Consider the following 20,380-nt stretch of genomic DNA (forward strand, 5'->3'; position numbering starts at 1 on the left):
TAGTGAGTGCAGAGTAGTGAGTGCAGAGTAGTGAGTGCAGAGTGGTGAGTGCAGAGTGGTGTGTGGTGAGTGGTGAGTGCAGAGTAGTGAGTGGTGAGTGCAGAGTAGTGAGTGGTGAGTGCAGAGTAGTGAGTGCAGAGTAGTGAGTGCAGAGTAGTGAGTGCAGAGTAGTGAGTGCAGAGTAGTGAGTAGTGAGTGCAGAGTAGTGAGTGCAGAATAGTGAGTAGTGAGTGCAGAGTAGTGAGTGTAGAGTACTGAGTAGTGAGTAGTGAGTAGTGAGTGCAGAGTAGTGAGTAGTGAGTGCAGAGTAGTGAGTAGTGAGAGCAGAGTAGTGAGTGCAGAGTAGTGAGAGCAGAGTAGTGAGTAGTGAGTGCAGAGTAGTGAGTGCAGAGTAGTGAGTGCAGAGTAGTGAGTAGTGAGTAGTGAGTAGTGAGTGTAGAGTAGTGAGTAGTGAGTGCAGAGTAGTGAGTGCAGAGTAGTGAGTAGTGAGTGCAGAGTAGTGAGTAGTGAGTGTAGAATAGTGAGTAGTGAGTGCAGAGTAGTGAGTGCAGAGTAGTGAGTAGTGAGTGCAGAGTAGTGAGTAGTGAGTAGTGAGTAGTGAGTAGTGAGTAGTGAGTGGTGAGTGCAGAGTAGTGAGTGGTGAGTACAGAGTAGTGAGTGGTGAGTGCAGAGTAGTGAGTGCAGAGTAGTGAGTAGTGAGTGCTGAGTAGTGAGTAGTGAGTAGTGAGTAGTGAGTGGTGATTGGTGAGTGCAGAGTAGTGAGTGGTGAGTGCAGAGTAGTGAGTGGTGAGTGCAGAGTAGTGAGTAGTGAGTGCAGAGTAGTGAGTGCAGAGTAGTGAGTGCAGAGTGGTGAGTGGTGAGTGCAGAGTAGTGAGTGCAGAGTAGTGAGTGCAGAGTAGTGAGTGCAGAGTAGTGAGTGCAGAGTAGTGAGTGCAGAGTGGTGAGTGCAGAGTAGTGAGTGCAGCGTGCAGAGTTGTGAGTGGTGAGTGCAGAGTAGTGAGTGGTGAGTGCGGAGTGGTGAGTGCAGAGTAGTGAGTGCAGAGTAGTGAGTGCAGAGTGGTGAGTGCAGAGTGGTGAGTGGTGAGTGGTGAGTGCAGAGTGGTGAGTGGTGAGTGCAGAGTAGTGAGTGGTGAGTGCAGAGTAGTGAGTGGTGAGTACTGAGTAGTGAGTAGTGAGTAGTGAGTGCAGAGTAGTGAGTAGTGAGTAGTGAGTGCAGAGTAGTGAGTGCAGAGTGGTGAGTGCAGAGTGGTGAGTGGTGAGTGGTGAGTGCAGAGTAGTGAGTGGTGAGTGCAGAGTAGTGAGTGGTGAGTACTGAGTAGTGAGTAGTGAGTAGTGAGTGCAGAGTAGTGAGTAGTGAGTGCAGAGTAGTGAGAGCAGAGTAGTGAGTGCAGAGTAGTGAGAGCAGAGTAGTGAGTAGTGAGTGCAGAGTAGTGAGTGCAGAGTAGTGAGTGCAGAGTAGTGAGTGTAGAGTAGTGAGTAGTGAGTGCAGAGTAGTGAGTGCAGAGTAGTGAGTAGTGAGTGCAGAGTAGTGAGTAGTGAGTGTAGAATAGTGAGTAGTGAGTGCAGAGTAGTGAGTGCAGAGTAGTGAGTAGTGAGTGCAGAGTAGTGAGTAGTGAGTAGTGAGTAGTGAGTGGTGAGTGCAGAGTAGTGAGTGGTGAGTACAGAGTAGTGAGTGGTGAGTGCAGAGTAGTGACTGCAGAGTAGTGAGTAGTGAGTGCTGAGTAGTGAGTAGTGAGTAGTGAGTAGTGAGTAGTGAGTAGTGAGTGGTGAGTGGTGAGTGCAGAGTAGTGAGTGGTGAGTGCAGAGTAGTGAGTGGTGAGTGCAGAGTAGTGAGTAGTGAGTGCAGAGTAGTGAGTGGTGAGTGCAGAGTAGTGAGTGCAGAGTAGTGAGTGCAGAGTAGTGAGTGCAGAGTAGTGAGTGCAGAGTGGTGAGTGCAGAGTGGTGAGTGCAGAGTAGTGAGTGCAGCGTGCAGAGTTATGAGTGGTGAGTGCAGAGTAGTGAGTGGTGAGTGCAGAGTGGTGAGTGCAGAGTAGTGAGTGCAGAGTAGTGAGTGCAGAGTGGTGAGTGCAGAGTGGTGAGTGGTGAGTGCAGAGTAGTGAGTGGTGAGTGCAGAGTAGTGAGTGGTGAGTGCAGAGTAGTGAGTGCAGAGTAGTGAGTGCAGAGTAGTGAGTGCAGAGTAGTGAGTGCAGAGTAGTGAGTAGTGAGTGCAGAGTAGTGAGTAGTGAGTGCAGAATAGTGAGTAGTGAGTGCAGAGTAGTGAGTGTAGAGTACTGAGTAGTGAGTAGTGAGTGCAGAGTAGTGAGTGCAGAGTAGTGAGTAGTGAGAGCAGAGTAGTGAGTGCAGAGTAGTGAGAGCAGAGTAGTGAGTAGTGAGTGCAGAGTAGTGAGTGCAGAGTAGTGAGTGCAGAGTAGTGAGTAGTGAGTGTAGAGTAGTGAGTAGTGAGTGCAGAGTAGTGAGTGCAGAGTAGTGAGTAGTGAGTGCAGAGTAGTGAGTAGTGAGTGTAGAATAGTGAGTAGTGAGTGCAGAGTAGTGAGTGCAGAGTAGTGAGTAGTGAGTGCAGAGTAGTGAGTAGTGAGTAGTGAGTAGTGAGTGCAGAGTAGTGAGTGGTGAGTACAGAGTAGTGAGTGGTGAGTGCAGAGTAGTGAGTGCAGAGTAGTGAGTAGTGAGTGCTGAGCAGTGAGTAGTGAGTAGTGAGTAGTGAGTAGGGAGTGGTGAGTGGTGAGTGCAGAGTAGTGAGTGGTGAGTGCAGAGTAGTGAGTGGTGAGTGCAGAGTAGTGAGTAGTGAGTGCAGAGTAGTGAGTGCAGAGTAGTGAGTGCAGAGTGGTGAGTGGTGAGTGCAGAGTAGTGAGTGCAGAGTAGTGAGTGCAGAGTAGTGAGTGCAGAGTAGTGAGTGCAGAGTAGTGAGTGCAGAGTGGTGAGTGGTGAGTGCAGAGTAGTGAGTGGTGAGTGCAGAGTAGTGAGTGGTGAGTGCAGAGTAGTGAGTGGTGAGTGCAGAGTAGTGAATGCAGAGTAGTGAGTGCAGAGTAGTGAGTGCAGAGTAGTGAGTGTAGAGTAGTGAGTGTAGAGTAGTGAGTAGTGAGTATTGAGTGCAGAGTAGTGAGTAGTGAGTGCAGAGTAGTGAGTAGTGAGTGCAGAGTAGTGAGTAGTGAGTGCAGAGTAGTGAGTGTAGAGTAGTGAGTGTAGAGTAGTGAGTAGTGAGTAGTGAGTAGTGAGTGCAGAGTAGTGAGTAGTGAGTGCAGAGTAGTGAGTAGTGAGTGCAGAGTAGTGAGTAGTGAGAGCAGAGTAGTGAGTAGTGAGTGCAGAGTAGTGAGTGCAGAGTAGTGAGTGCAGAGTAGTGAGTGCAGAGTAGTGAGTAGTGAGTGCAGAGTAGTGAGTGCAGAGTAGTGAGTAGTGAGTGCAGAGTAGTGAGTGCAGAGTAGTGAGTGCAGAGTAGTGAGTGCAGAGTAGTGAGTGCAGAGTAGTGAGTAGTGAGTGTAGAGTAGTGAGTAGTGAGTGTAGAGTAGTGAGTAGTGAGTGCAGAGTAGTGAGTGCAGAGTAGTGAGTAGTGAGTGCAGAGTAGTGAGTGCAGAGTAGTGAGTGCAGAGTAGTGAGTAGTGAGTGTAGAGTAGTGAGTAGTGAGTGCAGAGTAGTGAGTAGTGAGTGCAGAGTAGTGAGTAGTGAGTGCAGAGTAGTGAGTGCAGAGTAGTGAGTAGTGAGTGCAGAGTAGTAAGTGTAGAGTAGTGAGTAGTGAGTAGTGAGTGCAGAGTAGTGAGTAGTGAGTGCAGAGTAGTGAGTGCAGAGTAGTGAGTGCAGAGTAGTGACTAGTGAGTGTAGAGTAGTGAGTGCAGAGTAGTGAGTAGTGAGTGTAGAGTAGTGAGTAGTGAGTAGTGAGTGCAGAGTAGTGAGTAGTGAGTGCAGAGTAGTGAGTAGTGAGTGCAGAGTAGTGAGTGTAGAGTAGTGAGTAGTGAGTGCAGAGTAGTGAGTAGTGAGTGCAGAGTAGTGAGTAGTGAGTGCAGAATAGTGAGTGCAGAGTAGTGAGTGCAGAGTAGTGACTAGTGAATGCAGAGTAGTGAGTGTAGAGTAGTGAGTAGTGAGTGCAGAGTAGTGAGTGCAGAGTAGTGAGTAGTGAGTGCAGAGTAGTGAGTAGTGAGTGCAGAGTAGTGAGAGCAGAGTAGTGAGTAGTGAGTGCAGAGTAGTGCGAGCAGAGTAGTGAGTAGTGAGTGCAGAGTAGTGAGTGCAGAGTAGTGAGTGCAGAGTAGTGAGTGCAGAGTAGTGAGTGCAGAGTAGTGACTAGTGAATGCAGAGTAGTGAGTAGTGAGTGCAGAGTAGTGAGTAGTGAGTGCAGAGTAGTGAGTAGTGAGTGCAGAGTAGTGAGTAGTGAGTGCAGAGTAGTGAGTAGTGAGTGCAGAGTAGTGAGTGCAGAGTAGTGAGTGCAGAGTAGTGAGTGCAGAGTAGTGAGTGCAGAGTAGTGAGTGCAGAGTAGTGAGTGCAGAGTAGTGACTAGTGAATGCAGAGTAGTGAGTAGTGAGTGCAGAGTAGTGAGTAGTGAGTGCAGAGTAGTGAGTAGTGAGTGCAGAGTAGTGAGTAGTGAGTGCAGAGTAGTGAGTAGTGAGTGCAGAGTAGTGAGTAGTGAGTGCAGAGTAGTGAGTAGTGAGTGCAGAGTAGTGAGTGCAGAGTAGTGAGTGCAGAGTAGTGAGTAGTGAGTGCAGAGTAGTGAGTAGTGAGTGCAGAGTAGTGAGTGTAGAGTAGTGAGTAGTGAGTGCAGAGTAGTGAGTAGTGAGTGCAGAGTAGTGAGTAGTGAGTGCAGAATAGTGAGTGCAGAGTAGTGAGTGCAGAGTAGTGACTAGTGAATGCAGAGTAGTGAGTGTAGAGTAGTGAGTAGTGAGTGCAGAGTAGTGAGTGCAGAGTAGTGAGTAGTGAGTGCAGAGTAGTGAGTAGTGAGTGCAGAGTAGTGAGAGCAGAGTAGTGAGTAGTGAGTGCAGAGTAGTGCGAGCAGAGTAGTGAGTAGTGAGTGCAGAGTAGTGAGTGCAGAGTAGTGAGTGCAGAGTAGTGAGTGCAGAGTAGTGAGTGCAGAGTAGTGAGTGCAGAGTAGTGACTAGTGAATGCAGAGTAGTGAGTAGTGAGTGCAGAGTAGTGAGTAGTGAGTGCAGAGTAGTGAGTAGTGAGTGCAGAGTAGTGAGTAGTGAGTGCAGAGTAGTGAGTAGTGAGTGCAGAGTAGTGAGTGCAGAGTAGTGAGTAGTGAGTAGTGAGTGCAGAGTAGTGAGTGCAGAGTAGTGAGTGCAGAGTAGTGAGTGCAGAGTAGTGAGTGTAGAGTAGTGAGTAGTGAGTGCAGAGTAGTGAGTGCAGAGTAGTGAGTGCAGAGTAGTGAGTAGTGAGTGTAGAATAGTGAGTAGTGAGTGCAGAGTAGTGAGTGCAGAGTAGTGAGTAGTGAGTGCAGAGTAGTGAGTAGTGAGTAGTGAGTGGTGAGTGCAGAGTAGTGAGTGGTGAGTACAGAGTAGTGAGTGGTGAGTGCAGAGTAGTGAGTGCAGAGTAGTGAGTAGTGAGTGCTGAGTAGTGAGTAGTGAGTAGTGAGTAGTGAGTGGTGAGTGGTGAGTGGTGAGTGCAGAGTAGTGAGTGGTGAGTGCAGAGTAGTGAGTGGTGAGTGCAGAGTAGTGAGTAGTGAGTGCAGAGTAGTGAGTGGTGAGTGCAGAGTAGTGAGTGCAGAGTAGTGAGTGCAGAGTAGTGAGTGCAGAGTAGTGAGTGCAGAGTAGTGAGTAGTGAGTGCAGAGTAGTGAGTAGTGAGTAGTGAGTGCAGAGTAGTGAGTGGTGAGTACAGAGTAGTGAGTGGTGAGTGCAGAGTAGTGAGTAGTGAGTAGTGAGTGCTGAGCAGTGAGTAGTGAGTAGTGAGTAGTGAGTAGGGAGTGGTGAGTGGTGAGTGCAGAGTAGTGAGTGGTGAGTGCAGAGTAGTGAGTGGTGAGTGCAGAGTAGTGAGTAGTGAGTGCAGAGTAGTGAGTGCAGAGTAGTGAGTGCAGAGTGGTGAGTGGTGAGTGCAGAGTAGTGAGTGCAGAGTAGTGAGTGCAGAGTAGTGAGTGCAGAGTAGTGAGTGCAGAGTAGTGAGTGCAGAGTAGTGAGTGCAGAGTGGTGAGTGGTGAGTGCAGAGTAGTGAGTGGTGAGTGCAGAGTAGTGAGTGGTGAGTGCAGAGTAGTGAGTGGTGAGTGCAGAGTAGTGAATGCAGAGTAGTGAGTGCAGAGTAGTGAGTGCAGAGTAGTGAGTGTAGAGTAGTGAGTGTAGAGTAGTGAGTAGTGAGTATTGAGTGCAGAGTAGTGAGTAGTGAGTGCAGAGTAGTGAGTAGTGAGTGCAGAGTAGTGAGTAGTGAGTGCAGAGTAGTGAGTGTAGAGTAGTGAGTGTAGAGTAGTGAGTAGTGAGTAGTGAGTAGTGAGTGCAGAGTAGTGAGTAGTGAGTGCAGAGTAGTGAGTAGTGAGTGCAGAGTAGTGAGTAGTGAGAGCAGAGTAGTGAGTAGTGAGTGCAGAGTAGTGAGTGCAGAGTAGTGAGTGCAGAGTAGTGAGTGCAGAGTAGTGAGTAGTGAGTGCAGAGTAGTGAGTGCAGAGTAGTGAGTAGTGAGTGCAGAGTAGTGAGTGCAGAGTAGTGAGTGCAGAGTAGTGAGTGCAGAGTAGTGAGTGCAGAGTAGTGAGTAGTGAGTGTAGAGTAGTGAGTAGTGAGTGTAGAGTAGTGAGTAGTGAGTGCAGAGTAGTGAGTGCAGAGTAGTGAGTAGTGAGTGCAGAGTAGTGAGTGCAGAGTAGTGAGTGCAGAGTAGTGAGTAGTGAGTGTAGAGTAGTGAGTAGTGAGTGCAGAGTAGTGAGTAGTGAGTGCAGAGTAGTGAGTAGTGAGTGCAGAGTAGTGAGTGCAGAGTAGTGAGTAGTGAGTGCAGAGTAGTAAGTATAGAGTAGTGAGTAGTGAGTAGTGAGTGCAGAGTAGTGAGTAGTGAGTGCAGAGTAGTGAGTGCAGAGTAGTGAGTGCAGAGTAGTGACTAGTGAGTGTAGAGTAGTGAGTGCAGAGTAGTGAGTAGTGAGTGTAGAGTAGTGAGTAGTGAGTAGTGAGTAGTGAGTGCAGAGTAGTGAGTAGTGAGTGCAGAGTAGTGAGTGCAGAGTAGTGAGTAGTGAGTGCAGAGTAGTGAGTGCAGAGTAGTGAGTAGTGAGTGCAGAGTAGTGAGTGCAGAGTAGTGAGTGCAGAGTAGTGAGTGCAGAGTAGTGAGTAGTGAGTGTAGAGAGTAGTGAGTGTAGAGTAGTGAGTAGTGAGTGCAGAGTAGTGAGTGCAGAGTAGTGAGTAGTGAGTGTAGAGTAGTGAGTAGTGAGTGCAGAGTAGTGAGTAGTGAGTGCAGAGTAGTGAGTAGTGAGTGCAGAGTAGGTAGTAGTGAGTGCAGAGTAGTGAGTGTAGAGTAGTGAGTAGTGAGTGCAGAGTAGTGAGTAGTGAGTGCAGAGTAGTGAGTGCAGAGTAGTGAGTGCAGAGTAGTGACTAGTGAGTGTAGAGTAGTGAGTGCAGAGTAGTGAGTAGTGAGTGTAGAGTAGTGAGTAGTGAGTAGTGAGTGCAGAGTAGTGAGTAGTGAGAGCAGAGTAGTGAGTAGTGAGTGCAGAGTAGTGAGTGTAGAGTAGTGAGTAGTGAGTGCAGAGTAGTGAGTAGTGAGTGCAGAGTAGTGAGTAGTGAGTGCAGAATAGTGAGTGCAGAGTAGTGAGTGCAGAGTAGTGACTAGTGAATGCAGAGTAGTGAGTAGTGAGTGCAGAGTAGTGAGTAGTGAGTGCAGAGTAGTGAGTAGTGAGTGCAGAGTAGTGAGTAGTGAGTGCAGAGTAGTGAGAGCAGAGTAGTGAGTAGTGAGTGCAGAGTAGTGAGAGCAGAGTAGTGAGTAGTGAGTGCAGAGTAGTGAGTGCAGAGTAGTGAGTGAAGAGTAGTGACTAGTGAATGCAGAGTAGTGAGTAGTGAGTGCAGAGTAGTGAGTAGTGAGTGCAGAGTAGTGAGTAGTGAGTGCAGAGTAGTGAGTAGTGAGTGCAGAGTAGTGAGTGCAGAGTAGTGAGTGCAGAGTAGTGAGTAGTGAGTGCAGAGTAGTGAGTGCAGAGTAGTGAGTGCAGAGTAGTGAATGCAGAGTAGTGACTAGTGAATGCAGAGTAGTGAGTAGTGAGTGCAGAGTAGTGAGTAGTGAGTGCAGAGTAGTGAGTAGTGAGTGCAGAGTAGTGAGTGCAGAGTAGTGAGTGCTGAGTAGTGAGTGTAGAGTAGTGAGTAGTGAGTGCAGAGTAGTGAGTAGTAAGTGCAGAGTAGTGAGTAGTGAGTGCAGAGTAGTGAGTGCAGAGTAGTGAGTGCAGAGTAGTGAGTGCAGAGTAGTGAGTGCAGAGTAGTGAGTAGTGAGTAGTGAGTGCAGAGTAGTGAGTAGTGAGTGCAGAGTAGTGAGTAGTGAGTGCAGAGTAGTGAGTAGTGAGAGCAGAGTAGTAAGTAGTGAGTGCAGAGTAGTGAGTGCAGAGTAGAGAGTGCAGAGTAGTGAGTGCAGAGTAGTGAGTAGTGAGTGCAGAGTAGTGAGTGCAGAGTAGTGAGTGCAGAGTAGTGAGTGCAGAGTAGTGAGTGCAGAGTAGTGAGTAGTGAGTGCAGAGTAGTGATTAGTGAGTGCAGAGTAGTGAGTGCAGAGTAGTGAGTAGTGAGTAGTGAGTGCAGAGTAGTGAGTGCAGATTAGTGAGTGTAGAGTAGTGTGTGTAGAGTAGTGAGTGTAGAGTAGTGAGTGCAGAGTAGTGAGTGTGCAGAGTAGTGAGTGTGCAGAGTAGTGAGTGGTGAGTGCAGAGTAGTGAGTGGTGAGTGCAGAGTAGTGAGTGCAGAGTAGTGAGTGGTGAGTGCAGAGTAGTGAGTGCAGAGTAGTGAGTGCAGAGTAGTGAGTGCAGAGTAGTGAGTGGTGAGTGCAGAGTAGTGAGTGGTGAGTGCAGAGTAGTGAGTGCAGAGTAGTGAGTGCAGAGTAGTGAGTGCAGAGTAGTGAGTGCGCAGAGTAGTGAGTGCGCAGAGTAGTGAGTGCGCAGAGTAGTGAGTGCAGAGTAGTGAGTGCAGAGTAGTGAGTGCAGAGTAGTGAGTAGTGAGTAGTGAGTAGTGAGTGGTGAGTGCAGAGTAGTGAGTGGTGAGTGCAGAGTAGTGAGTGGTGAGTGCAGAGTAGTGAGTGCAGAGTAGTGAGTAGTGAGTGCAGAGTAGTGAGTAGTGAGTAGTGAGTGGTGAGTGGTGAGTGGTGAGTGCAGAGTAGTGAGTGGTGAGTGCAGAGTAGTGAGTAGTGAGTGCAGAGTAGTGAGTGCAGAGTAGTAAGTGCAGAGTGGTGAGTGGTGAGTGCAGAGTAGTGAGTGGTGAGTGCAGAGTAGTGAGTGCAGAGTAGTGAGTGCAGAGTAGTGAGTGCAGAGTAGTGAGTGCAGAGTGGTGAGTGCAGAGTGGTGAGTGGTGAGTGCAGAGTAGTGAGTGGTGAGTGCAGAGTAGTGAGTGGTGAGTGCAGAGTAGTGAGTGGTGAGTGCAGAGTAGTGAGTGCAGAGTAGTGAGTGCAGAGTAGTGAGTGCAGAGTAGTGAGTGCAGAGTAGTGAGTAGTGAGTGCAGAATAGTGAGTAGTGAGTGCAGAGTAGTGAGTGTAGAGTACTGAGTAGTGAGTAGTGAGTGCAGAGTAGTGAGTAGTGAGTGCAGAGTAGTGAGTAGTGAGTGCAGAGTAGTGAGTAGTGAGTGCAGAGTAGTGAGTAGTGAGAGCAGAGTAGTGAGTAGTGAGTGCAGAGTAGTGAGAGCAGAGTAGTGAGTAGTGAGTGCAGAGTAGTGAGTGCAGAGTAGTGAGTGCAGAGTAGTGAGTAGTGAGTGTAGAGTAGTGAGTAGTGAGTGCAGAGTAGTGAGTAGTGAGTGCAGAGTAGTGAGTAGTGAGTGTAGAATAGTGAGTAGTGAGTGCAGAGTAGTGAGTGCAGAGTAGTGAGTAGTGAGTGCAGAGTAGTGAGTAGTGAGTGCAGAGTAGTGAGTAGTGAGTAGTGAGTAGTGAGTGGTGAGTGCAGAGTAGTGAGTGGTGAGTACAGAGTAGTGAGTGCAGAGTAGTGAGTAGTGAGTGCTGAGTAGTGAGTAGCGAGTAGTGAGTAGTGAGTGGTGAGTGGTGAGTGGTGAGTGCAGAGTAGTGAGTGGTGAGTGCAGAGTAGTGAGTGGTGAGTGCAGAGTAGTGAGTAGTGAGTGCAGAGTAGTGAGTGCAGAGTAGTGAGTGCAGAGTAGTGAGTGGTGAGTGCAGAGTAGTGAGTGCAGAGTAGTGAGTGCAGAGTAGTGAGTGCAGAGTAGTGAGTGCAGAGTGGTGAGTGGTGAGTGCAGAGTAGTGAGTCGTGAGTGCAGAGTAGTGAGTGGTGAGTGCAGAGTAGTGAGTGGTGAGTGCAGAGTAGTGAGTGCAGAGTAGTGAGTGCAGAGTAGTGAGTGCAGAGTAGTGAGTGTAGAGTAGTGAGTGTAGAGTAGTGAGTATTGAGTGCAGAGTAGTGAGTAGTGAGTGCAGAGTAGTGAGTAGTGAGTGCAGAGTAGTGAGTAGTGAGTGCAGAGTAGTGAGTGTAGAGTACTGAGTACTGAGTAGTGAGTAGTGAGTAGTGAGTGCAGAGTAGTGAGTAGTGAGTGCAGAGTAGTGAGTGCAGAGTAGTGAGTGCAGAGTAGTGAGTGCAGAGTAGTGAGTGCAGAGTAGTGAGTAGTGAGTGTAGAGTAGTGAGTAGTGAGTGTAGAGTAGTGAGTAGTGAGTGCAGAGTAGTGAGTGCAGAGTAGTGAGTGGTGAGTGCAGAGTAGTGAGTAGTGAGTGCAGAGTAGTGAGTGCAGAGTAGTGAGTGCAGAGTAGTGAGTGCAGAGTAGTGAGTAGTGAGTGTAGAGTAGTGAGTAGTGAGTGCAGAGTAGTGAGTAGTGAGTGCAGAGTAGTGAGTAGTGAGTGCAGAGTAGTGAGTGTAGAGTAGTGAGTAGTGAGTGCAGAGTAGTGAGTAGTGAGTGCAGAGTAGTGAGTGCAGAGTAGTGAGTGCAGAGTAGTGACTAGTGAGTGTAGAGTAGTGAGTGCAGAGTAGTGAGTAGTGAGTGTAGAGTAGTGAGTAGTGAGTAGTGAGTGCAGAGTAGTGAGTAGTGAGTGCAGAGTAGTGAGTAGTGAGTGCAGAGTAGTGAGTGTAGAGTAGTGAGTAGTGAGTGCAGAGTAGTGAGTAGTGAGTGCAGAGTAGTGAGTAGTGAGTGCAGAATAGTGAGTGCAGAGTAGTGAGTGCAGAGTAGTGACTAGTGAATGCAGAGTAGTGAGTAGTGAGTGTAGAGTAGTGAGTAGTGAGTGCAGAGTAGTGAGTAGTGAGTGCAGAGTAGTGAGTAGTGAGTGCAGAGTAGTGAGTAGTGAGTGCAGAGTAGTGAGAGCAGAGTAGTGAGTAGTGAGTGCAGAGTAGTGAGAGCAGAGTAGTGAGTGCAGAGTAGTGAGTAGTGAGTGCAGAGTAGTGAGTGCAGAGTAGTGAGTGCAGAGTAGTGAGTGCAGTGTAGTGAGTGCAGAGTAGTGAGTGCAGAGTAGTGACTAGTGAATGCAGAGTAGTGAGTAGTGAGTGCAGAGTAGTGAGTAGTGAGTGCAGAGTAGTGAGTAGTGAGTGCAGAGTAGTGAGTAGTGAGTGCAGAGTAGTGAGTGCAGAGTAGTGAGTGCAGAGTAGTGAGTAGTGAGTGCAGAGTAGTGAGTGCAGAGTAGTGAGTGCAGAGTAGTGACTAGTGAATGCAGAGTAGTGAGTAGTGAGTGCAGAGTAGTGAGTAGTGAGTGCAGAGTAGTGAGTAGTGAGTGCAGAGTAGTGAGTAGTGAGTGCAGAGTAGTGAGTGCTGAGTAGTGAGTGTAGAGTAGTGAGTAGTGAGTGCAGAGTAGTGAGTAGTAAGTGCAGAGTAGTGAGTAGTGAGTGCAGAGTAGTGAGTGCAGAGTAGTGAGTGCAGAGTAGTGAGTGCAGAGTAGTGAGTAGTGAGTAGTGAGTGCAGAGTAGTGAGTAGTGAGTGCAGAGTAGTGAGTAGTGAGTGCAGAGTAGTGAGTGAAGAGTAGTGAGTACTGAGTGCAGAGTAGTGAGTGCAGAGTAGTGAGTAGTGAGTGCAGAGTAGTGAGTGCAGAGTAGTGAGTAGTGAGTGCAGAGTAGTGAGTTGTGAGTGCAGAGTAGTGAGTAGTGAGTGCAGAGTAGTGAGTGCAGAGTAGTGAGTAGTGAGTGCAGAGTAGTGAGTGCAGAGTAGTGAGTGCAGAGTAGTGAGTAGTGAGTGCAGAGTAGTGAGCGCAGAGTAGTGAGTAGTGAGTGCAGAGTAGTGAGTGCAGAGTAGTGAGTGCAGAGTAGTGAGTGCAGAGTAGTGAGTGCAGAGTAGTGAGTGCAGAGTAGTGAGTGCAGAGTAGTGAGTAGTGAGTGCAGAGTAGTGAGTGCAGAGTAGTGAGTGCAGAGTAGTGAGTGCAGAGTGGTGAGTGCAGAGTGGTGAGTGGTGAGTGCAGAGTAGTGAGTGCAGAGTAGTGAGTGCAGAGTAGTGAGTGCAGAGTAGTGAGTGCAGAGTAGTGAGTGCAGAGTAGTGAGTAGTGAGTGTAGAGTAGTGAGTAGTGAGTGTAGAGTAGTGAGTAGTGAGTGCAGAGTAGTGAGTGCAGAGTAGTGAGTAGTGAGTAGTGAGTGCAGAGTAGTGAGTGCAGAGTAGTGAGTGCAGAGTAGTGAGTAGTGAGTGTAGAGTAGTGAGTAGTGAGTACAGAGTAATGAGTAGTGAGTGCAGAGTAGTGAGTAGTGAGTGCAGAGTAGTGAGTGTAGAGTAGTGAGTAGTGAGTGCAGAGTAGTGAGTGCAGAGTAGTGAGTGCAGAGTAGTGAGTGCAGAGTAGTGACTAGTGAGTGTAGAGTAGTGAGTGCAGAGTAGTGAGTAGTGAGTGTAGAGTAGTGAGTAGTGAGTAGTGAGTAGTGAGTGCAGAGTAGTGAGTAGTGAGTGCAGAGTAGTGAGTAGTGAGTGCAGAGTAGTGAGTGTAGAGTAGTGAGTAGTGAGTGCAGAGTAGTGAGTAGTGAGTGCAGAGTAGTGAGTAGTGAGTGCAGAATAGTGAGTGCAGAGTAGTGAGTGCAGAGTAGTGACTAGTGAATGCAGAGTAGTGAGTAGTGAGTGTAGAGTAGTGAGTAGTGAGTGCAGAGTAGTGAGTAGTGAGTGCAGAGTAGTGAGTAGTGAGTGCAGAGTAGTGAGTAGTGAGTGCAGAGTAGTGAGAGCAGAGTAGTGAGTAGTGAGTGCAGAGTAGTGAGAGCAGAGTAGTGAGTGCAGAGTAGTGAGTGCAGAGTAGTGAGTGCAGTGTAGTGAGTGCAGAGTAGTGAGTGCAGAGTAGTGACTAGTGAATGCAGAGTAGTGAGTAGTGAGTGCAGAGTAGTGAGTAGTGAGTGCAGAGTAGTGAGTAGTGAGTGCAGAGTAGTGAGTAGTGAGTGCAGAGTAGTGAGTAGTGAGTGCAGAGTAGTGAGTGCAGAGTAGTGAGTAGTGAGTGCAGAGTAGTGAGTGCAGAGTAGTGAGTGCAGAGTAGTGACTAGTGAATGCAGAGTAGTGAGTAGTGAGTGCAGAGTAGTGAGTAGTGAGTGCAGAGTAGTGAGTAGTGAGTGCAGAGTAGTGAGTGCTGAGTAGTGAGTGTAGAGTAGTGAGTAGTGAGTGCAGAGTAGTGAGTAGTAAGTGCAGAGTAGTGAGTAGTGAGTGCAGAGTAGTGAGTGCAGAGTAGTGAGTGCAGAGTAGTGAGTAGTGAGTAGTGAGTGCAGAGTAGTGAGTAGTGAGTGCAGAGTAGTGAGTAGTGAGTGCAGAGTAGTGAGTGAAGAGTAGTGAGTACTGAGTGCAGAGTAGTGAGTGCAGAGTAGTGAGTAGTGAGTGCAGAGTAGTGAGTGCAGAGTAGTGAGTAGTGAGTGCAGAGTAGTGAGTGCAGAGTAGTGAGTTGTGAGTGCAGAGTAGTGAGTAGTGAGTGCAGAGTAGTGAGTGCAGAGTAGTGAGTAGTGAGTGCAGAGTAGTGAGTGCAGAGTAGTGAGTGCAGAGTAGTGAGTGCAGAGTAGTGAGTAGTGAGTGCAGAGTAGTGAGCGCAGAGTAGTGAGTAGTGAGTGCAGATTAGTGAGTGCAGAGTAGTGAGTGCAGAGTAGTGAGTGCAGAGTAGTGAGTGCAGAGTAGTGAGTAGTGAGTGCAGAGTAGTGAGTGCAGAGTAGTGAGTGCAGAGTGGTGAGTGCAGAGTAGTGAGTGGTGAGTGCAGAGTAGTGAGTGCAGAGTAGTGAGTGCAGAGTAGTGAGTGCAGAGTAGTGAGTAGTGAGTGCAGAATAGTGAGTAGTGAGTGCAGAGTAGTGAGTGTAGAGTACTGAGTAGTGAGTAGTGAGTGCAGAGTAGTGAGTAGTGAGTGCAGAGTAGTGAGTAGTGAGAGCAGAGTAGTGAGTGCAGAGTAGTGAGAGCAGAGTAGTGAGTAGTGAGTGCAGAGTAGTGAGTGCTGAGTAGTGAGTAGTGAGTAGTGAGTGCAGAGTAGTGAGTAGTGAGTGCAGAGTAGTGAGTGCAGAGTAGTGAGTGCAGAGTAGTGAGTGCAGAGTGGTGAGTGCAGAGTGGTGAGTGGTGAGTGCAGAGTAGTGAGTGGTGAGTGCAGAGTAGTGAATGGTGAGTGCAGAGTAGTGAGTGCAGAGTAGTGAGTGCAGAGTAGTGAGTGCAGAGTAGTGAGTAGTGAGTGCAGAGTAGTGAGTAGTGAGTGCAGAATAGTGAGTAGTGAGTGCAGAGTAGTGAGTGTAGAGTACTGAGTAGTGAGTAGTGAGTAGTGAGTAGTGAGTGCAGAGTAGTGAGTAGTGAGTGCAGAGTAGTGAGTAGTGAGAGCAGAGTAGTGAGTGCAGAGTAGTGAGAGCAGAGTAGTGAGTAGTGAGTGCAGAGTAGTGAGTGCAGAGTAGTGAGTGCAGAGTAGTGAGTAGTGAGTGCAGAGTAGTGAGTGTAGAGTACTGAGTAGTGAGTAGTGAGTAGTGAGTAGTGAGTGCAGAGTAGTGAGTAGTGAGTGCAGAGTAGTGAGTAGTGAGAGCAGAGTAGTGAGTGCAGAGTAGTGAGAGCAGAGTAGTGAGTAGTGAGTGCAGAGTAGTGAGTGCAGAGTAGTGAGAGCAGAGTAGTGAGTAGTGAGTGCAGAGTAGTGAGTGCAGAGTAGTGAGTGCAGAGTAGTGAGTTGTGAGTGCAGAGTAGTGAGTAGTGAGTGCAGAGTAGTGAGTGCAGAGTAGTGAGTAGTGAGTGCAGAGTAGTGAGTGCAGAGTAGTGAGTGCAGAGTAGTGAGTGCAGAGTAGTGAGTAGTGAGTGCAGAGTAGTGAGTAGTGAGTGCAGATTAGTGAGTGCAGAGTAGTGAGTGCAGAGTAGTGAGTGCAGAGTAGTGAGTGCAGAGTAGTGAGTAGTGAGTGCAGAGTAGTGAGTGCAGAGTAGTGAGTGCAGAGTGGTGAGTGCAGAGTAGTGAGTGGTGAGTGCAGAGTAGTGAGTGCAGAGTAGTGAGTGCAGAGTAGTGAGTGCAGAGTAGTGAGTGCAGAGTAGTGAGTAGTGAGTGCAGAATAGTGAGTAGTGAGTGCAGAGTAGTGAGTGTAGAGTACTGAGTAGTGAGTAGTGAGTAGTGAGTGCAGAGTAGTGAGTAGTGAGTGCAGAGTAGTGAGTAGTGAGAGCAGAGTAGTGAGTGCAGAGTAGTGAGAGCAGAGTAGTGAGTAGTGAGTGCAGAGTAGTGAGTGCTGAGTAGTGAGTAGTGAGTAGTGAGTGTAGAGTAGTGAGTGCAGAGTAGTGAGTAGTGAGTGCAGAGTAGTGAGTGCAGAGTAGTGAGTGCAGAGTAGTGAGTGCAGAGTGGTGAGTGCAGAGTGGTGAGTGGTGAGTGCAGAGTAGTGAGTGGTGAGTGCAGAGTAGTGAATGGTGAGTGCAGAGTAGTGAGTGCAGAGTAGTGAGTGCAGAGTAGTGAGTGCAGAGTAGTGAGTAGTGAGTGCAGAGTAGTGAGTAGTGAGTGCAGAATAGTGAGTAGTGAGTGCAGAGTAGTGAGTGTAGAGTACTGAGTAGTGAGTAGTGAGTAGTGAGTAGTGAGTGCAGAGTAGTGAGTAGTGAGTGCAGAGTAGTGAGTAGTGAGAGCAGAGTAGTGAGTGCAGAGTAGTGAGAGCAGAGTAGTGAGTAGTGAGTGCAGAGTAGTGAGTGCAGAGTAGTGAGTGCAGAGTAGTGAGTAGTGAGTAGTGAGTGTAGAGTAGTGAGTAGTGAGTGCAGAGTAGTGAGTAGTGAGCGCAGAGTAGTGAGTAGTGAGTGTAGAATAGTGAGTAGTGAGTGCAGAGTAGTGAGTGCAGAGTAGTAAGTAGTGAGTGCAGAGTAGTGAGTAGTGAGTAGTGAGTAGTGAGTAGTGAGTAGTGAGTGGTGAGTGGTGAGTGGTGAGTGCAGAGTAGTGAGTAGTGAGTGGTGAGTACAGAGTAGTGAGTGGTGAGTGCAGAGTAGTGAGTGCAGAGTAGTGAGTAGTGAGTGCTGAGTAGTGAGTAGTGAGTAGTGAGTAGTGAGTGGTGAGTGGTGAGTGCAGAGTAGTGAGTGGTGAGTGCAGAGTAGTGAGTGGTGAGTGCAGAGTAGTGAGGAGTGAGTGCAGAGTAGTGAGTGCAGAGTAGTGAGTGCAGAGTGGTGAGTGGTGAGTGCAGAGTAGTGAGTGCAGAGTAGTGAGTGCAGAGTAGTGAGTGCAGAGTAGTGAGTGCAGAGTAGTGAGTGCAGAGTGGTGAGTGCAGAGTAGTGAGTGCAGCGTGCAGAGTTGTGAGTGGTGAGTGCAGAGTAGTGAGTGGTGAGTGCAGAGTGGTGAGTGCAGAGTAGTGAGTGCAGAGTAGTGAGTGCAGAGTGGTGAGTGCAGAGTGGTGAGTGGTGAGTGGTGAGTGCAGAGTAGTGAGTGGTGAGTGCAGAGTAGTGAGTGGTGAGTACTGAGTAGTGAGTAGTGAGTAGTGAGTGCAGAGTAGTGAGTAGTGAGTGCAGAGTAGTGAGTAGTGAGAGCAGAGTAGTGAGTGCAGAGTAGTGAGAGCAGAGTAGTGAGTAGTGAGTGTAGAGTAGTGAGTAGTGAGTGCAGAGTAGTGAGTGCAGAGTAGTGAGTAGTGAGTGCAGAGTAGTGAGTAGTGAGTGTAGAATAGTGAGTAGTGAGTGCAGAGTAGTGAGTGCAGAGTAGTGAGTAGTGAGTGCAGAGTAGTGAGTGCAGAGTAGTGAGTAGTGAGAGCAGAGTAGTGAGTGCAGAGTAGTGAGTAGTGAGTGCAGAGTAGTGAGTAGTGAGTGTAGAGTAGTGAGTAGTGAGTGCAGAGTAGTGAGTGCAGAGTAGTGAGTAGTGAGTGCAGAGTAGTGAGTAGTGAGTGTAGAATAGTGAGTAGTGAGTGCAGAGTAGTGAGTGCAGAGTAGTGAGTAGTGAGTGCAGAGTAGTGAGTAGTGAGTAGTGAGTAGTGAGTAGTGAGTAGTGAGTGGTGAGTGCAGAGTAGTGAGTGGTGAGTACAGAGTAGTGAGTGGTGAGTGCAGAGTAGTGAGTGCAGAGTAGTGAGTAGTGAGTGCTGAGTAGTGAGTAGTGAGTAGTGAGTAGTGAGTAGTGAGTGGTGAGTGGTGAGTGCAGAGTAGTGAGTGGTGAGTGCAGAGTAGTGAGTGGTGAGTGCAGAGTAGTGAGTAGTGAGTGCAGAGTAGTGAGTGCAGAGTAGTGAGTGCAGAGTGGTGAGTAGTGAGTGCAGAGTAGTGAGTAGTGAGTGCAGAGTAGTGAGTGTAGAGTACTGAGTAGTGAGTAGTGAGTAGTGAGTGCAGAGTAGTGAGTAGTGAGTGCAGAGTAGTGAGTAGTGAGAGCAGAGTAGTGAGTGCAGAGTAGTGAGAGCAGAGTAGTGAGTAGTGAGTGCAGAGTAGTGAGTGCAGAGTAGTGAGTAGTGAGTAGTGAGTAGTGAGTGTAGAGTAGTGAGTGCAGAGTAGTGAGTAGTGAGTGCAGAGTAGTGAGTGCAGAGTAGTGAGTGCAGAGTGGTGAGTGCAGAGTGGTGTGTGGTGAGTGGTGAGTGCAGAGTAGTGAGTGGTGAGTGCAGAGTAGTGAATGGTGAGTGCAGAGTAGTGAGTGCAGAGTAGTGAGTGCAGAGTAGTGAGTGCAGAGTAGTGAGTAGTGAGTGCAGAGTAGTGAGTAGTGAGTGCAGAATAGTGAGTAGTGAGTGCAGAGTAGTGAGTGTAGAGTACTGAGTAGTGAGTAGTGAGTAGTGAGTAGTGAGTGCAGAGTAGTGAGTAGTGAGTGCAGAGTAGTGAGTAGTGAGAGCAGAGTAGTGAGGGCAGAGTAGTGAGAGCAGAGTAGTGAGTAGTGAGTGCAGAGTAGTGAGTGCAGAGTAGTGAGTAGTGAGTAGTGAGTGTAGAGTAGTGAGTAGTGAGTGCAGAGTAGTGAGTGCAGAGTAGTGAGTAGTGAGCGCAGAGTAGTGAGTAGTGAGTGTAGAATAGTGAGTAGTGAGTGCAGAGTAGTGAGTGCAGAGTAGTGAGTAGTGAGTAGTGAGTAGTGAGTAGTGAGTAGTGAGTAGTGAGTGGTGAGTGGTGAGTGCAGAGTAGTGAGTGGTGAGTACAGAGTAGTGAGTGGTGAGTGCAGAGTAGTGAGTGCAGAGTAGTGAGTAGTGAGTGCTGAGTAGTGAGTAGTGAGTAGTGAGTAGTGAGTAGTGAGTGGTGAGTGGTGAGTGCAGAGTAGTGAGTGGTGAGTGCAGAGTAGTGAGTGGTGAGTGCAGAGTAGTGAGTAGTGAGTGCAGAGTAGTGAGTGCAGAGTAGTGAGTGCAGAGTGGTGAGTGGTGAGTGCAGAGTAGTGAGTGCAGAGTAGTGAGTGCAGAGTAGTGAGTGCAGAGTAGTGAGTGCAGAGTGGTGAGTGCAGAGTAGTGAGTGCAGCGTGCAGAGTTGTGAGTGGTGAGTGCAGAGTAGTGAGTGGTGAGTGCAGAGTGGTGAGTGCAGAGTAGTGAGTGCAGAGTAGTGAGTGCAGAGTGGTGAGTGCAGAGTGGTGAGTGGTGAGTGGTGAGTGCAGAGTAGTGAGTGGTGAGTGCAGAGTAGTGAGTGGTGAGTACTGAGTAGTGAGTAGTGAGTAGTGAGTAGTGAGTGCAGAGTAGTGAGTAGTGAGTGCAGAGTAGTGAGTAGTGAGAGCAGAGTAGTGAGTGCAGAGTAGTGAGAGCAGAGTAGTGAGAGCAGAGTAGTGAGTAGTGAGTGCAGAGTAGTGAGTGCAGAGTAGTGAGTGCAGAGTAGTGAGTAGTGAGTGTAGAGTAGTGAGTAGTGAGTGCAGAGTAGTGAGTGCAGAGTAGTGAGTAGTGAGTGCAGAGTAGTGAGTAGTGAGTGTAGAATAGTGAGTAGTGAGTGTAGAATAGTGAGTAGTGAGTGCAGAGTAGTGAGTGCAGAGTAGTGAGTAGTGAGTGCAGAGTAGTGAGTAGTGAGTAGTGAGTAGTGAGTGGTGAGTGCAGAGTAGTGAGTGGTGAGTACAGAGTAGTGAGTGGTGAGTGCAGAGTAGTGAGTGCAGAGTAGTGAGTAGTGAGTGCTGAGTAGTGAGTAGTGAGTAGTGAGTAGTGAGTGGTGAGTGGTGAGTGCAGAGTAGTGAGTGGTGAGTGCAGAGTAGTGAGTGGTGAGTGCAGAGTAGTGAGTAGTGAGTGCAGAGTAGTGAGTGCAGAGTAGTGAGTGCAGAGTGGTGAGTGGTGAGTGCAGAGTAGTGAGTGCAGAGTAGTGAGTGCAGAGTAGTGAGTGCAGAGTAGTGAGTGCAGAGTAGTGAGTGCAGAGTGGTGAGTGCAGAGTAGTGAGTGCAGCGTGCAGAGTTGTGAGTGGTGAGTGCAGAGTAGTGAGTGGTGAGTGCAGAGTGGTGAGTGCAGAGTAGTGAGTGCAGAGTAGTGAGTGCAGAGTGGTGAGTGGTGAGTGGTGAGTGCAGAGTAGTGAGTGGTGAGTGCAGAGTAGTGAGTGGTGAGTGCAGAGTAGTGAGTGCAGAGTAGTGAGTGCAGAGTAGTGAGTGCAGAGTAGTGAGTGCAGAGTAGTGAGTGCAGAGTAGTGAGTGCAGAGTAGTGAGTAGTGAGTGCAGAGTAGTGAGTAGTGAGTGCAGAATAGTGAGTAGTGAGTGCAGAGTAGTGAGTGTAGAGTACTGAGTAGTGAGTAGTGAGTGCAGAGTAGTGAGTAGTGAGTGCAGAGTAGTGAGTAGTGAGAGCAGAGTAGTGAGTGCAGAGTAGTGAGAGCAGAGTAGTGAGTAGTGAGTGCAGAGTAGTGAGTGCAGAGTAGTGAGTGCAGAGTAGTGAGTAGTGAGTGTAGAGTAGTGAGTAGTGAGTGCAGAGTAGTGAGTGCAGAGTAGTGAGTAGTGAGTGCAGAGTAGTGAGTAGTGAGTGTAGAATAGTGAGTAGTGAGTGCAGAGTAGTGAGTAGTGAGTGCAGAGTAGTGAGTAGTGAGTAGTGAGTAATGAGTGCAGAGTAGTGAGTGGTGAGTACAGAGTAGTGAGTGGTGAGTGCAGAGTAGTGAGTGCAGAGTAGTG

The sequence above is a fragment of the Lissotriton helveticus genome, chromosome 3_1 (genome assembly GCF_964261635.1).
Source record: "Lissotriton helveticus chromosome 3_1, aLisHel1.1, whole genome shotgun sequence".
Classification (NCBI taxonomy): Eukaryota; Metazoa; Chordata; class Amphibia; order Caudata; family Salamandridae; genus Lissotriton; species Lissotriton helveticus.